General features: G+C 44.9%; 1 protein-coding gene across 5 annotated transcripts in view; it reads left to right on the top strand.

Moving 5' to 3' along the window:
* The window catches only part of LOC139416202 (VPS10 domain-containing receptor SorCS2-like), a 337,490-nt gene that overhangs the window by 1,057 nt on the left and 318,487 nt on the right, over nt 1–17,946 (top strand). The gene's annotated exons all lie outside the window — the stretch shown is intronic.

Below are 17,946 nucleotides of genomic sequence, written 5' to 3'. Positions count from 1 at the left end.
AAACAACATAAGAGTGGGCTTTGTGACTGGGTAGCCTATTGTCAGCTGTCCGGGACCTGGCAGTGTCTACCGGAGACATCTCTTCAATACCATGCTTTTGTCAAGACAGAAATTGCCCACTCCTGCAAACACAATCAAGACGGCTTTCGAACATGCCTTGAAATAGACGTCTACTCGGTAGCAGTTATTTTAAAGCCGCAAACAGCAAAATGCTAGACCTATAAGATTGAAATCACATTTTGACTTGGCATTGAATTTGATTGACATCTATAAAAAAAAACCTGAGTGTGTAGGTTAAGAACACACAATTTTGTCTTAAAAAAGGGCGATTTGCATTCCCGAAGAACTTCTCTACTTCAATATGCACTGATTCAATACTGAGCCAAGTTTGAATCTGTCAGTCAGTCAAACGTACACTGACGGCCTAGGAGGACATGTTTGAGTTATCCTAAATTAACTTGGCAATGTCCTACTTTGAAAGGTCGACTGTAAAGGAGGTCTCCCCTTATATAACGCAGGCTAATAAAATAAGACAAATGCTGCCATTCAATATCACCAGGTCTGACATTTACGCCCCCAGCACAGATTGATAGGTATAAAAAATGAATTTCAACCCCCCCTTACCCCCCTCTATTTGACAAATTTGGATGGATGGATGGATTTGAGGGAAACTCTGAATTTGTGTGTGTAAAGGGCTATTGGGGGCATCATGATTTGGAATCCCTGAAGAATACAGCCACTTCTGAATCTATACTTTCTTAAGGGGGAAATGATGGAGCAATCATGGACAGAAGATGTTTTTTGCTCCGAGCCAATATAAGATAGAAGAGTCCAAGGTGGGTGTTCTTTGTTAGTGTAGTAACCCATTTAAAAACCCACTCTACCTGTCTCTATGTCTTTAAAGTGATTATTATTTGGCTTGATGAAAGCACTTATGCCCTCTTCTTTGTGTCTTCTCTGTGCTGTTATTACAATCGCACGTGCTGTGCCCGGCTCACTCACTTATGACAATGACAAGAAGAGGGCTGTTATTTCTCTGAGAAGCCTTGATTGATCAAGTGCCACTCAGAGGAGAAAATCTCTCTCTCTCTCTCTCTCTCTCTCTCTCTCTCTCTCTCTCTCTCTCTGTGCATACGCTGTCGCTGTTGGAGATCGATGATGCCTGTGTTTGATAGGGAGGTGGTGGGAGGAGGATGTCCTGTTTAGAGAGAAAGAGAGTGGTGGGCGGCTTTCACTGATGGTGGAACATCATTTGAACAGAGAGAAATGGAAAAGGGCGGATTCGGGAGGTTGAACAAGATGGAAATGTAGAGCAAGACAGAGTGAGGCAGGGAAGAAAGGGAGAGGGGAGGGTTAGAGGGGAGGTTGAGAGAGTGCTGTCTTCTATGAATTGGTTGCTAGAGATGCTGCTGGCACATGTGCATTTTATTCACACACGCACACGCGCACGCACGCACGCACGCACACACACACGCACACACGCACAATGGATGGGAAGTATTTGAGATTCTTATTTGAATTACTTCTGTGTATTTTGTCATTTGAATTACACTGGGCTGAACTACACTCCAATGTATTTTGTGTTATCCAAATACTATAATGAGTATTTTCCAAATACAAAATACTTTTCTATAAAACAAAATTAAGCGGTTCACATTTTGTGTCCCCCCCCCCTTTCACCCAGCAGAAGTCTGATAGCACTATGGTGTGATAAAAGTGTCTACTAAATCAACTAAATATAAATGTAAATGTAAAAATGAACAAATACAAAGCATGCTGAGTATTATTCTAATGAGCTCCACCCCAAAACAATACACAGTGTGCTGTGCAGTTCATTTTGTTGTGTTCATTTTTACATATACATAAACATTTTGGTCATTTAGCAGACATGCTCACCCAGAGTGACTTGCTCAACTAAGGTAGTTAAACAACAACCTATCACAGTCATAGCAAGTAAAGAAAAATGTGTAACCGTCACTGAGAATGTTGTTGCTGTTAGGGCCGGCTACTAATTACATTTTGTATTTTAATACACAAAACACATGTATTTTAATGAAGTACATGACAAAATACAAGTATTTTGTTGTTTATTTTTGATACATTTTGATACATTGATTTTGTATCTGCATTTTGTAATTGTATTTTGACATTTTTCCCCATCTTAGCACACACACACGCCCACACCCATAGGATTCGGTACATCTTTGTCACGTTCTGACCTTTATTTCCTTTGTTTTGTCTTTATTTAGTATGGTCAGGGCGTGAGTTGGGGTGGGCAGTCTATGTTTTTTCTATTTCTGTGTTTGGCCTGATATGGTTCTCAATCAGAGGCAGCTGTTTATCGTTGTCCCTGATTGATAACCATATTTAGGTAGCCTGGGTTTCACTGTTGGTTGGTGGGTGTTTGTTTCCGTGTCTGTGTTTGTCACCACACGGGACCGGTTCGGTTTGGTTTTCGTTCATGTTCACATTTATTATTTTGTATTTCTTAGTGTTCAGTTTATGTTTTATAATAAACGATATGGACACTTACCACGCCGCATTTTGGTCCGATCCCTGCTACACCTCCTCTTTGTCTGCCGTTACAATCTTTCCTTGCCTCTCAAGTTCTTTAACACCGCTCTGAGTGGTGAGTATAAGTCTCTTTCAGGATGTGGAATTAGCTATGTACATAATGCATAGCCCAGCCAGCCAGTCTGGTTTGATACAGTGTATAGGGCCTTCAGAGGTGGCTGTGGCCAGACAAAGGATACAGACGGTTGTCATTGTCAATAAATGTATCCCAAGATGCATCATGCCTGGTGTGTATCTGGAGGTCAGACTCTATGGGACTGCACAATTAGAATTTGACCTTTTAATTGTGTGTACACAAAGGCACATTGCCCTTTACCCCCTATTATTACATATTTATTACACAACTAGACAAACATTGCCAGTGTACTGAAGGGTCATGCACATTGCCATAATGGTAATGTAGACATTAACTTTTCTTCATAATGATGCTCAAGACACACACACACGGACGCGCACGCACACACACAAACGCACGCACGCACACCCCCCCTCCCACACACGCACACGCACGCACCCACAAACACACGCATGCACACACGCACACGCATCAACACACATTTTCCTTGTCATTAAGTTAAGGAGACCGGGTTCAGACGCTCGGTTGAACCAACAAGACTGTTCAGCAGGGGGTCCGGGTCGACATGTGGTGTAATGAGGGCATGGTCATGTTTGGACCGCACACAGTCCGACCGGAGCCGGAGGAACACTCCCTTACATGTCCCCAAGAACGGTAATTCATTCCAGAACCCCTTGTTGTCAGTTCCGGAAGACATTCTGGGAACGGTCGGGCACCAAGCCCCATAACTTGATACCAGCATTCCGAACAGAGAGTTTGCTTCCACTGTTGAAAGAGCCTTCTTTGTGCTTCCCTATGCACTCTCTCACTCTCTCTCTCTCTCTTTCTCTCTCCCCTTTCTTCTGGGCTTTGTTGACTAGCTCCAGGGCTCTGAGAAGTCGGCTTCTCTCTATTTCTGTACTCATCTTTCGATGGCGTTGAGCTCAGCATTTAGCAAGTGTTCTGTAGTATCCAGGGCCTCTACTCTGTGAAGGAGATAGACATGAGGGGGAGTGAAAGGGGTAGAGAGAGAGAGAGGGGGAGAGCGAGAAAGAGCGAGAGAGAGATTGGATGATGGATGATTGCAAAGTGAGAGTTTTAGAAAGGGAATGAGAGAGAGAGAGAGAGAGAGATCAATCATAAGCACACACTCTCCGATATTTTGGTCCTCCCTGAAGAGTGGGTTTTTGACCCAGGCAAACACACGCGCGCCCATGTAAACGCACACACCCCTGTGTGCTTCTTGTTTTTTTCCGATGACTGCACACCCTTGCACTGTTGTGTTAAAAGATTGTGTGTGTGTGGAAGGTAATAGTGATGGTGATGATGAAAAGTTTCAAGATGATGAAGAAAGACCACAAGGAGGCACACCAGAGGAGGCTCATGGGAGTTAGAAAAAGGAGGACGGTCTCATTGTAATGGCTGCAATTGAATTAATGGAACGGTACCAAACACATCAAACATACTGAAACCACATGTTTGACTCTGTTTTATTCCAGCCATTCCAATGAGCCCATCATCCTATTTCTCCTCCCATGAGCCTCCTCTGGTGTGCCTCCTTGTGGTCTTTCTTCGTCATCTTGATACTTTTCATCGCCATCATCATCATCATCATCATCATCACCATCAAACATAATCTTCCTCTTCTTCTTATCGTTGTTTCTGTTGGAAGGCCTATAGGGACGGGTGTTTACTAGTGTTGTTTACCACGGTGTCTGTGCTTATGACCCCGTGTCCCACTAAAGGACATTAAAGGAGACATAAGATGACATCACCTCCTTACCCCTTCACCCCTGTCCTCACCCCTAACCCCCCTTGTTACCACGCCGATGCTATCCTGCCGAGCTGCCAGATGCTGGCGGGAGATTGCAGGGATCATTTCAGCCAATCATGTCAGGGGTTTATCCCCTGCAGCAAACATGTAATATAAACATGATGTTTTGTGCATTTAGATTGAGAATTGAAAAGCACGTTTTATGAGAAGGTGCTTGATTGCAATTTGCATACATAACATATTTTTTCTCCCTCCTACCACCACTTCCTGGATCTGATCGTAAGCTGAGGTGCTGACTTAATGCAAAAGACATTTGTTCACGCTTGGCATACTAAACAGACAGTTCATTTGGTTCCACTAGTCTTCGGTTGGAAATTGTTTGTACATGTGAAGTGAGTCCTCCAAATCGTTTTTGTCATCTCTCTCGATCCATCCTCTGCGCACTTTTATTCAACCAGGCTAAGTCAATGCTAGGTCTGGAAGTTTAGGGCTGATCTAGTGTGTGTGTGTGTGTGCATGTACAGTTGACATTAATCATGGGTCCCCCAGGAGACATGGAGACAAGGTCTTTGCCAGGGAGATCAGAATGACTGGTTCTGCCACCAAAGATGTCTGCTGGCCCGTGGCTTAGAGTGCCTCCCTCCCTCCCTCCCAATGTTTCTGTCACTGATTTTCTCACAATGACAGGGCAGCATAAGGCAATGGCTGCAATGTTTTATAATTAGAACATAGATTTAGACTTAATGCATGTATTAACAAGTAACTACTTATTTTGTATTATTTATACCTTTATTTAACTAGGCAAGTCAGTTAAGAACAAATTCTTATTTTCAATGACGGCCTAGGAACAGTGGGTTAACTGCCTGTTCAGGGGCAGAACGACAGATTTGTACCTTGTCAGCTCGGGGATATGAACTTGCAACCTTTCGGTTACTAGTCCAACGCTCTAACCGCTACCCTGTCGCCCCTTACTTACTGTTAAATTGATGCTATCACCTATCGCTTGATCTGAATGATGCACCTTACAAAGTCTGATGCAAAGTTATTGTCTCATTACTGTGGGTTGGTTCACAATTTGGCTTGGTACACTATTTTTCTTTGTACACTATTTGAGTTGGTACACTATTTGGCACAGACCATCTATACATAACACCCAAGGCTACTTTACTTTAGCAGGGTGAGGCTTCCAGGTCAACCCCATGGGGAACCACCCAGGCAGGCTAGGCTAGGCTAGGCTAGGCAGGATGCTGTGCTAGCATTAGAGAAGAGAGCTAATTAGGTCGTGTTTTTAGATGTGTTCTCCTTCTAGATCGTTCTGATCGGGCTGGCAGCAGCAGCGGGCTGATAAGATAAGGGAGAGTACTGGGGTGATGTGGTTGTTATCCAGGTTCTGTTGCTACTGATGAGGTGGATAAATTCCACTCTTTCGTGATTTCTTTCTTTCTTTCTCTCGCTCTCTCTGTCTCCTTCCTGTTATTCCCTTCCATCCTGGGCTCTGCCCTATCGTTCTAGCTCGGGGCAGTACCCCTCTTTCTCTCTCTCGCTCTCTCGCTCTCTCTCGCTCTCTCGCTCTCTCTCCCTTTTTCTTTCTTTTTTCTCTCTCTATTTGGCAGTCTCACAAATGAACACATCCCCATCTTGGGGAGCTGAAAACTATTCAGACTTAAATAAACTATTCTAGGGATGTGTGTGTGTCCCGGCAACGGGGAAAAACAACCACTTGGCAGGCCTTGGCCCTATGGACACTTACGCTTTCCTCCTCCTCCATACTTCCTGCCTTCTTTGATTGACGTTCTTTACAGCGAGTGCTCGCGTCCTAGACGTGGTTAGTTTCTTCCTGGATATGGGGACTTGTTTTACTTCCTACTCATCAAGTTGTTGTTTGTGTTGCCTCTCTTGGAAACTGGAAAGCGAAAGTTCCTGGGGTTGCCTTGGCAACAGGGCTGGAATTCTGTAAGGGTCTTCCAGTGGATGTGAGATGTTCATGAGAAGCGCTCAGAGTGCGCTCGTGCCTCTTGCCGCTTTCTAGACCTGCATGTTTCCTTCTGACTCCAGCTAATAATACAGCCGCAAGAACTACACTCTTTCACCGATGGAAAAGACCTTCGGATTTGGAGTGTGTGTGTGTGTGTGTGTGTGTGTGTGTGTGTGTGTGCGTACGTGCCACGTGCGTGTGTATTTGTCAGTCCGTACGTGCATGCATGTGGATGTGTGTGGATGCCCTACTGCTGCTTTAGTACAGTAGTGAGAAATCTAATATGAGAGGAAGGGATATGTAGCAGCACAGTGAGGTAGATCCCTTAGTGGCTCAGCGGGGTTCCCCCCCTCTCATCTGCTCATCACTAACACCACAGAATGGAGATTGGATTCTGGCCAGGCACTCTATACTCTACCTGTCTGTCTCACCAGGTGTTACTGCACAGTTTTTCTCACTCTTTCTCACTCCTGCACTTCACCAGATCGTTTGTCAGTATTGAAGTCTCCATTTGACATAGGCCTATCTTCTCGCCTGTTATTGGTTTGTTTCAGTATTATACAGAAACCATTTCTACTGTTAGGCCTATCATCTCCTTCCTTTATCATTGGACTTGTCAGTCTCAATTGGTGGAACAGTCTGAGTTATCCAAATATTCTGTGCCCTGCCCTTGGGCCTAATGGTTTCTATTGGCAGCAGTCGAAACCAGGACCAGGAGCCCAGACCCGAACTCGGGAAAAACTACAAAAAAAAGTGGTTAAAACGCGGTTCTGCCTCCCAAGTTCTCCTACGGTGACGTACGTGCCCAGCTGCCTTGCCAAACCAGCACTCACACACCCAGATGGAAAATATGCATGAGTTGACCGACGGCTGTTTGCCAGCAATAATTTTCCCCCGGGAAAAGGTGAACCATTTGTGACTCACATTGATAGCAATTAGCGCACCCATGTACCGGAGGAAGGGGAGGCTGGAGAGAGAAGAATGAAAAGAAAATGAGAGAGACGCAGTGGGCTCTTTTTTTTAATATATTTTTTTATCTCAACTTCATGTTACTTGGGCGGTGTGACAAACACGCTTGTCAAAAATAGATCCCTGTTTTTACATGAAAAAGAAAACGGCCGACGCTATGATCTCACAACACGACAATGCCGCCACATTCTTTGGTGGGCGTCCATAGTGTTAGTTATTACGTTCATTTCTCTCCCCTTCCCGCTAACTGTTGCCTGCGTGATTAGATGAAGACATGGGAGACGACAAGAGAAATGGAGAGCGGCAACAAATTGAATTATTGTTTTGAACGCTGGCTTGTCAAAACATCGGCTGTAGCTAAATCCAGACGTTCTGCACAGCATCCAAGGAAATCCATGCCATGCTTTTAGTTATAACCAGACTGTCTTTGTGAAATATTATATAACCTACCATAAGGTGTTCCATGATAGGTTTCCATTATAGGGTTTTGCAGTGCATACATTGAAATGTAAAATAATACCGTGACCTTTACATCAGCAGCACCTATAGATTCCAATATGTATCATTTATGATTTGCAGTGATCCCTATTTGCACTGCTCTGTCTAGCCTAGCAGTCACGAAATAACCCATATCTACACATAGCACCTCTTTTAGACTCTCCAATATCACTACATGACAGTCAGCAGCTTGTTATCTCTAAAATCCCCCTCCATCCTGTCCAGGTTGTTTATGATCCTATGGTCCATCCATTTCCCAGGTGTCCTGTTCGCGACGGCCCAGGGGTGAGTAGAGAGTGATTTGATCCCTGAAACTCCTCTAGACTGTTTGCTATTGCAATTGAAACTTTGTTTTTCCAAGGGAGCGCGGGACGGGAGAGGAGGTGAGGGAGAGAAGTGGGTCTCTCCTCGGAATAATGCGGGGGTAAACAGAGAGGCAGTGCATCACACAGTTAATGAGATTCTCCACGTTCAATCCAAAGCTGTCAGCATCAGGGGAGAGACAAGCAAAAACACACACAGGAATACACAAATGTACACACTCGCAGGAATGTACTATCTAGGCTAGCACGCATTCGCACACAGACACACACACATACCCCCCCCCCCCCCCCCCCCCACACACACACACACACACAAACACACAGTCTTGTAAAGCTAACCTTGTGGGGACACAGTTCAGTCCCATTAAGTCCTATTTTCCCTAAACCCTAAACCTAACCCTAACCTGTACTCTTACACTTACACTTACCCTAACCCAAAAACCTAACCTTAACCCAGAAACCTAACCTTAACCCTAACCCTAAACATTACCCTAGCTCCTAACCCTAAAACTAACCCTAGTTCCTAACCCTAACCCTTAATGTAATTCTAACCTTAACCCTAATCCCTCCTAGAAATAGCATTTGACCTCGTGGGAACTAACAAAATATCCCGTTTGTCCAATTTTTGTTTGTTTACTATTCTTGTGGCGATTCAAACACACCCTCCTCTCCCTGTCCATGTCTCCCTACCTTCCCCGGTGTGTATTTGGGCAGGCTGTTTGTATGCAAATGCGTTGTCCTGCGCGAGTTGGCTGCGATGGGAAAACCCAATTGATTGTCACAGTGTGCTGGGACGGAGGTAAACCACGCTAGGAGAGGCAGGCCTTGAGGAGTGTTTGCTCGTTTTTCTATTTGTCTGTATTCAAGCAGGTCCAACTGGTTTTCCTTTGTGTACTCTCCCTTTCTTCATGATCATTTCTCTTCCCGCACGACATCGCCAAGCCGACAGATGTAACCAACAAAGACTTTCGACGGTGGTTTCAGTCAAGGAAGCAAAAAGCTGCTTTTGAATGATGTCCATTTCATTTGCCTGATCTGGGAACATGGTGGAACCGTGGTTACTCTTTCTTTGCTCATCTTAAGTCTAAGGCCTCTGTCATACATGGGAGTACAAGCGCTGTGGTAAATACACGCTGACACTAGATTATCCAAACTGTATCCATCCAGTTGTGGAACGTAACACCTTGGCCCTCTGTGACAGTTCTATAAAAAGACAGAGAGAGAGAGAGAGCGTGTGTGTGTGTGTGTGTGTAAGTGTGTGTGCGTGTCAGTGTGTGTTTTTCCCATTCCAGTGGCCCATGGAAAGAGGACATTCCATCTGGTGTGTTACAGGCCTGTAAAAGCATTCCCCCTTTTCCTTATAAACCTCCACCTGCCACGCACACACATACACAGGCACACACATACGCTCACACACGTGCACACGCGCACACACACACACACACACACTCCGCTGCTCTGGTCTGTATGTGAAGATTGCCGTTGTATAAATTAGAGTGTAGTGTGTACTTTTATACGACGGTTTGATAGCAACGGTTTATATGTTTGAGTGTGGGGGTGCGACAGTAGGGTTTTATAGTACTTTGAGTGAGCGTGTGTGAATACGAGTTATGTGTGTAATGTGTAGGTGTATTGCCTCTCCCCCCCTCCCCCCTGTCACAGGCCCCAAATAAATCCCCTTACTGGACCCGGTCTTCAACATGGCCGCCAACACGGTTGCCTAGGAGAATCCCCAGAAGCCCCCACATTCTGCAGCCAGCTGTTCTCCCTCTACCCGACTGCCTTGTGTTCTGTTTTGGCCACACTGGGGGGGGGGGGGGGGGGGCTTCTTGTGTCTCCTCCAAACCCGTCACAATGGCCATCCGAGTTCCTACGACCTCACTCTCATTAACACTCCTTACAGAGTAGTTGCTACAAAGCGGGGGAAGGGGAAGTAACATCCGTTTGAATGGCGGGTGGAGGAGAGAGGATGCCCACTGCATCTTTAGGGGGGGGGGGGGGGGGCACGGGATGTGTGAGTGTGGAGAGAATGGAGAAAGTCCACTCTCGGGCACATTTGGGCCAACTTTGGCCCGCACTGAATGGGAGAGGGAAATCACACGTACCAGTTAAAGCATGGACTGAGTTCGTTATGTCACTCGTCACGGTGATTGAACACAGAGTCTCTTCATGTTTCTCTATTCACTTAACTATGGCATGTTTGTCTTGGTCGGACATTCTATTAGACGGCATCTTAATCAAACATTTGGCTGTACTATCACCACAGAATTGGTACCACAGATGCAGTGGGTGCAGTTTTATCAATTGTAACTAATCATAGCTGATTCCTGATGATGCAGACAGAGATAGTGGAGAGGATCCGTTTACGGAAAGGCCATTAGCTATATATGAATGGGGAGAGATATCTCCACACATCTTCACACATACAGAGGGATTATATCTGCCTGTTTCTCCCCTCTGTTTCTCTTCCCCCTCTGGAATCTCATGATATCTCTACAGTCTTGTATCTAGTATCTCCCTCCCTCCCTTCAATCTTTTTTTTCTTCTCTCTCTCTCTCTCTGGGAATCTTTCGATATCTAACCCCCCCCCCATCCCCCTCTCTCTCTGTTTCTCTTTTTTCCCTCTCTGGGAAGCCATGGGTATCCCATCGGTCTTGTCTCATTTTACTCCCCGTCATCAAAACCCGAACTGTAGCATACCTGGGGCAGAGCTTCGCCTTCGGGGAGCAGGAAGACCCTCGTCTGAACTCCCACAAGGCTCTGTTCCCGGTGACCCCTGACCCTGCCTTGTTAGAAGAAAATCCTCCATAAAAAAAAAAAAAAAAAAATTAAACACCATTTATATGGCAGCACCACTTGGGGGGAAATGGGGGGAGAAAAATTAACTAAGCACTATGTGGTTCTTTATTATATTATCTGATTATCTTCCGTCAGTGTGAGATGTTGATTGGCTCCAATTAGTGTTCCAGCATCTGCACAAGGTGTCTCACGTTGCTTTATCCCTTATTGTCATGACGATTACTTATCTGTCTGGCAGACGGTCTTATCCGAAGATGGGGTGGAAGGAGGGGCTGTGGCTTCCAATGACAGATGTGTGTGTGTGTGGGGGGGAGGGGTAACCTCTCCTGGAAAATATATCTATTTCAAATGCCTGGGGAGGAGGAGAGGAAAAGGGGGATATTGCAAGGCGATTGCTGCGCCACACTGTACTGTTGTCAGCATCTATGAGAATGGACAGTCAAAATGAGCTTCCTCTTACAATGGGCAAGTATATAGCAAGTGGAATTGGTTAGGGAAGCCATACTTTACTATTAGAAAATCTCATATTAACTATTTTTCTCCATCTCCCCGACTATATTCTTCCACACTCTCGGCCCATTGTGTGAAATACTTCCTCTGTCGGCTTTTCCAATCGAGACACAATTTGCTGGATGAGATAGACCCCTGTGTCTGGCCATATCATCCCAGCGCGGTGGTGGAAGAAATGGAATTTTCCTATGAATATGTGATTGGCTGGGATGTGGTCTCAGTATTCCCGGAGTTGTGCTAATCCACGGCGGGGAACATAAACACAGCCGTGACGGTATGGCGCTAACACCGGCCAGCAGCTGCCGTCACACACACCCCAGGATGAAATGCACGCACACACACACACACACACACACACACACACATTGTACATACATACACACGAGACGGGAGGCAGCAGCTGTGTTTGCCTGTGTGTGTCTGTTTGTGTATGCCTGTCATTGTGTTAGCGTCGCGTGTGTGCACACATGTGTGTGTGTGTAAGTGCACACGAGTGAGTGTGTGTGTGTGTGTGTGTGCTATTTATGCTAGTCTTATGATTAATATAGTCGTTTGGGACTCTTGTTCAGACATGCTCGTGCTCTCTGTCCACTCATAGACCTTTCGTAGACCACTTGTGTTCCCACAGTAATTCAATCCCATACCCAGCTAGCCCATTTGGTTCCTTGGAAGTTGTGAGAATGTATGTTTTTGGTTTTTTTTTTGAGAACGTTTTACCCTGGTTCCTTAAGTTTTCCTTTGATGTTTTATGAACCTTTTGCTGCAGTGGGCTAAATCAGGGTCACACAGAGTGTTTCTTTGTAGTCTTAAAAAAAAAAATACTTTGAAAAAAAAGAAGGCACATGTACCATGTCAGATACAGAGTTGAAATGTATTAAATTTTGAGTTTTCATCCCAATATTACACTTTATATACATCACAGAAGACTGAAATATAACTCAACCGTTTGACATAGAAACACCAGATTTTGTGCATTTAAAAAAAAAAACATATGTTTATTAATTATGAAAAACATTCCACCCATGAGGCCACTAGAAGGCGATTTGGTTATTTGACTGCAGGAACGGGCTAACGCACAGAGAATGAAAACTATATGTTATTTTAAGGTTTTTGAATAACGTCCTTAAAACGTTCACTGAATGTTCCAATAAGACTTTTAATAACAGTGCTAGCTTATTTTGGGGTGACCCTTTTTGAACTCCCAAGTACAGATAGAACCCATGGAAATTCCTTTAAATGGAACCATGAGGAAACCTGTAGGAAATGTTACGCTGAAGTACGGAAATTCCCACAGAAGAACAATGTTTCTTAAACTTCTTGGAACAATTTGAGAACATGACTTTAAATAGAAGCACGAGGAAATCTGTAGTAAACATTATAGTGAAGTTCTAAAATTCCCACAGAAGAATGTTGTTTCTTCACATTCTCGGGAACAATTTGAGAACATGACTTGAAAATAGAACCATGAGGAAACCTGTAGGAAACGTTATGCTGAAGTAGAGGAGAGTGGGGTAAATGGAGATTTTTTTTTACATTCAGCATCACTCCATTATGGAAAATACAGCATTCTATCTAACAAAGATATCTACATATATTTCAAGATATTGTGTATCCCTGGAAATAATCCGAATTCATTTAAGCATTACAATTTTGAAAACATAACTTGTCCAAAAAAAGTGGTCTCTTGGTACAATTTACCCTGGGTATGGGGTAAGTTGAGCCATGGGACATGACAAGTCAAGCTGCCTACATATTTCTGTAATGAATGAAATATTACCATTATCTTTAAAAAAAAATGTAACCAGGTTTGCATCCAACATTTTTATGTGACTAAAGTACATTGGATGTAAAAAAAAAAATCATTACAGGCCTGATAGAAACAGCAACTTTGTCGGTAAACTTTCCAAATGTTGACAAAAACTAAATATTTTTGTGTCTGTAAAATGTTTTGTGGTGGAAATGCTTTTATGCGCAAGTATTGATAAGATTAAAATCATGTTGAAGTAAACTTGGAGTCACACAATGATATGTTGTCAAAGTTGTGGGAAGGTTATATGCAAAATAACCATCGGACAACCACGCTCTCCCCTAGCTCTAAGAAACACATTGTTTTCAGAACATTATGTTCTAGCTGGTTAGTGTCTGCTTGGCTAATGCCTATCATATATTTATCTTTATGCTAAGTACCTCTTGAGTTTGCTCATTGGCGTCTCCACCGAGCACTTCAAACCACTTCCTTTGTAGCACCTGTGCTGCTGCAGAAAAATGCTATAATTCTCAGATTTATTTTAGGGAAGCAGTAGTGAGTGTACTGCAAGGCGAGCTAATACCTCTGGGCTTGTCTCCCATATCAGGCAATGCTACGGAGTATGAGTCTCTCTCTCTCGCTCTCTCGCCTGCTGCCATATCCTCCACCACACACACACACACACACACACACACACACACACACACACACACACACACACACACACACACACACACACACACACACACACACACACACACACACACACAGTCACTGTGGAATAACACCTGTGAGTCAAACTCAATGGATCTCCCCCTCAGCACCAGCTCAGCTTTGTTCATAACTGAGTGGGTTTGTTATTTACAACCATATTTCTCTCTCTTTCTCTCTCACTCTCACTCTCTCACTCTTTGTCTCTTTCCAGCGCTTCACAGCACTTTACAGCGTCTGTCCCTCAAGTCAAAACGGAGCCTTCAGGAGTTAGCTCTATTCTCCGTCCACCCGAGTGACCTTTAAAACTTATCTCGTAACAATGGAGAGGCATTCACTGTTTGCCAGACTGTATGCCACTCAACAGGGCAGTTCTGATAGCCCTGTAATACCACTTGACTTCAGCGATTGTAATAAGGAGCATCAGCTGTCATCAGCCACGCCTTTCCACATGACATTCATGCGCTTACACATGAATAACCGGATCCGTTTCCTTTGTAGCAGATCTGTGTAATATGATACAACTGTGGATATTAGAACCTTCCTGTCACTCTATATACCGAAGGGCAATGAATCTCCTCACTAGGCTGGAATCTTGTCTGTTGACTAGACTTTATTCCATGTGACCCCTCGGTAAGTTTTCCTATATCAGGTATCTGAATCAAACCCGGGTTCAAAACCTTTAGCTGTGTGTGATTGAGCTCACCTGGCGCAGTGGAACCAATTGGAGTAGTCACAAAAGGGCAAACTCAAGCTAATTCAAGCACACACTCTTGAACCTAGGTCTGGTCAGAATGGTGTAGGCCCGCTGTTGCGTGTGTTAAGTCTGACCATGCGTAAGATTGCAAAAAGTCCTTTTGACATAGTCAAAAGTTTTACAATCCCCCTCGACTGAGACAAAGCACGAGGAGTCCTTGGAAGAAAGTGAACTCCGATCCCGACCAAACCCAACGACTGAAAAATATACTCAAATCATAATCCAACGACTTGAGACATTATGAGGAAGAACTCGAAACAGCCGGATGACACCATATTTGATGGGCCTCTCAAGTGTAACTAACCACACGCCCTCTGAACTGGATCCAATACTGGGTTCCCCTTTTTACATTCTCTCCCATCGCACCACAGATCTTACCCTCTCTCCCTCCTTTCCTCCCTCTATCCCTCCTCCCATCCTGACGTCCATTGTGTCCGCCCAGAGCCCCTATACCTACCCAGACAATAAAATGTAACCTGGCACGTCTGAGAGCCAAATGCTTGGGGTAGAGAAAAGATTGCACCGATGCCCACACACACAAGAAAAGAAGGGGGGGGGGGGGGGGGGGTAAATCTGATAATGGCTTCCTCTGCAGAATATAGGCTTCTTCCTGGGAGCATTGTGGCACAGCACCCTATTCATCTACCAGGCTTAGGCCCTGTCCTGTAATTACATATTCTTCATGAGGTTATATCAGTGGAGCCTGGGTATATGAGAATGCTGGTCAACAGACATAGGTGTGGGATGTTTAGAAACAAGCTCAAAGGGTGGGTTTTTGTACCATCCCCCCCCCCCCCCCCCCCACCAGATAGGAGACATGAGGGAGCAGAGGAATGGAGCAAGAGAGAGGGCTTCCTTGTTGTTTGTCACAGAGATAAGAGTGAAAGAGGCCATCAGAGGAGTGTACAGTATCATCGAACCAACAGCTATTGTTTGGCCAGTTTCTCACCCCACATTACATTGTTGCCCACTGTTCCTGAATCCTGGCACAGAGGACTGAGTGTCCATGCCTTTCTTCTTAGTCTTCTCATGATCCCCTTGGCTGAATGAAATAACATTACCTATGAAATGTGATCACTTCCTGATACGGTGGTTGTTTCTATATGGCACCCTATTGTATTGCACTACTTTTGACCGGGGCCCATAAGGCTAGCGAATAGAGTGCCATTTGGAACAGTCCCTATGATCTATGAGAAGTGCAGACTGGCAACTAATTATTTTCGCAAAGATCTCCCAATGCACGAGTTAGTAAACTCAAGTTAGGATTTGGCCATATGTATGTAGAGTGTAATTAAAATGGCAACACTTCGTAATCGCTGTTGCCTGCGGTTATGGCAAATGTCTTCATTTGCCTTGGTGGTTGCATTGTCTACAGAAAGGTGAACTAAGGTGCTTTCACCCTCAGCTGGTTGAGGGCCTCCTGTCACACTAGCCCAAGGGGCTGGATATCTGACTCCCCATTCACAGTGATCCACTCCCACGACTCCTTATGTTGGTGTCTGTATGTTCGAGAAAAAATATATAAAAAATGCTTGTACTCACTACTGTAATTTGCTCTGGATAAGAGTGCCTGCTAAATGACTACATTTTTGAAAACAATATCTAAATGTGCGTGTGTGTGTGTGTGTGTGTGTGTGTGTGTGTGTGTGTGTGTGTGTGTGTGTGTGTGTGTGTGTGTGTGTGTGTGTGTGTGTGTGTGTGTGTGTGTGTGTGCGTGTGTGAACATTTTGAGGAGCTCAGTCAATCGGCCTGAGAGAGGAAAACACAAAGACTTTCTTTCTATAGTTCCTGAATGGAGGAATTCTCTGAAGCTCTTTCCCAATTGGGCAAATGGTTGTGGCAGCTCCCACAACCTCCTCTGTCTGTTCTTCTCCCCCACACAGATATGAACGCAAGCACGGACACACACACACACACACATTTGTTTTTACTATCCTTGTGGGGACCAAATAATTGATTCCCATTCAAAATCCTACTTTCACTAACCCTAACCCTAAACCGAACCCTTAACCTTAACCTTAAATCAAATGTAAAAAAATGTTGGCCACATGCGCCAAATATAACTGGTGTGTGGACTTGACCCTGAAATGCTTGCTTACGAGCCCTTTGCAACAATGCAGAGCTTCAAGATTAAATCAAAGAGTGACACAATTCAAATAAAATACACAAGAATGGAGCTGTACACAGGGAGTAGCAGTACCAGGTCAATGTGCAGAAGTATGAGGTGTTGGAGGTAGATGCGTCATCAGGATGGATCAGGAGAAGAGTGAAGTGAAGAACAAAGCAGCAGCAGCGAATGATGAGTGTAGAATGTGTGTGTGTGCAAGCGCGCGCGTGCGTGTAATGTGTGTGTGTGTGTTGTGTCGGTCTGCGCGTTGTGTGTTATGTGGGTGTGCATATGTGTAGGGTATGTGAATGTGTGTGGGAGTGAGTGCGTATGTGGTTTGTATATATAGTCCAGTGCAAGGGTAGGCAACCCTGTTCCTGGAGTGCCACAGGTCCTGCAGGATTTTGGTCCAACTAGGCACCACACCTGACCAACTAAGCTTAATTGATCAGTTCAGTGATTGCCTAAATTAGAATTGAGGGACCAGGGTTACTTACCCCCGGTCTAGTGAATGTGTGTAGGGTCAGTGCAAGATAGTGTCAGTGCTGGTAGTCTGAGTACCATTCATTTACTATTTAGCATTCTGGCTATTTAGCAGACTTCTGGCTTGGGGGTAGAAGCTGTCTCGGAGCTTGTTGGTCCGAGAGACGATGCTCCGGTACCGTTTGCTGGACGGTTACAGAGTGGACAGTATATGGCTTGGGTGGCTGGAGTCTTTGGCAATTTTTTGTGGCTTCCGCTGACACCGCCTGATAAAGAGGTCCTGGATGGCAGGGAGCTTGGCTTGATGTACTGGGCCGTCCGCACCACCCTCTGCAGCGCCTTGCTGTCAAGGGTGGTGCATTTGCCATACCAAGCAGTGATGCAGCCAGTCAAGATGTTCTCGACGGTGCAGCTGTAGAACGTTTACAGGATCCGAGGTCCCATGCCAAATCTTTTCAGCCTCCTGAGGGGGAAGAGACGCTGCCGTGCCCTCTTCACGACTGTGCAGGTGGGTGTGGACCATATTAAGTCCTTCGTGATGTGGACGCCAAGGAACTTGAAGCTCTCGAATCGCTCCACAGCAGCCCCTTAGGTGCGTGCTCTTCCCTATTTCTCATATAGTCCATGATCAGCTCCTTGGTCTTACCAACGTTGAGGGAGAGGT

This window comes from Oncorhynchus clarkii, chromosome 9 (assembly GCF_045791955.1).
Source record: "Oncorhynchus clarkii lewisi isolate Uvic-CL-2024 chromosome 9, UVic_Ocla_1.0, whole genome shotgun sequence".
In the NCBI taxonomy this organism is placed as follows: Eukaryota; Metazoa; Chordata; class Actinopteri; order Salmoniformes; family Salmonidae; genus Oncorhynchus; species Oncorhynchus clarkii.
This window is presented reverse-complemented; position numbering and strand designations above follow the sequence as displayed.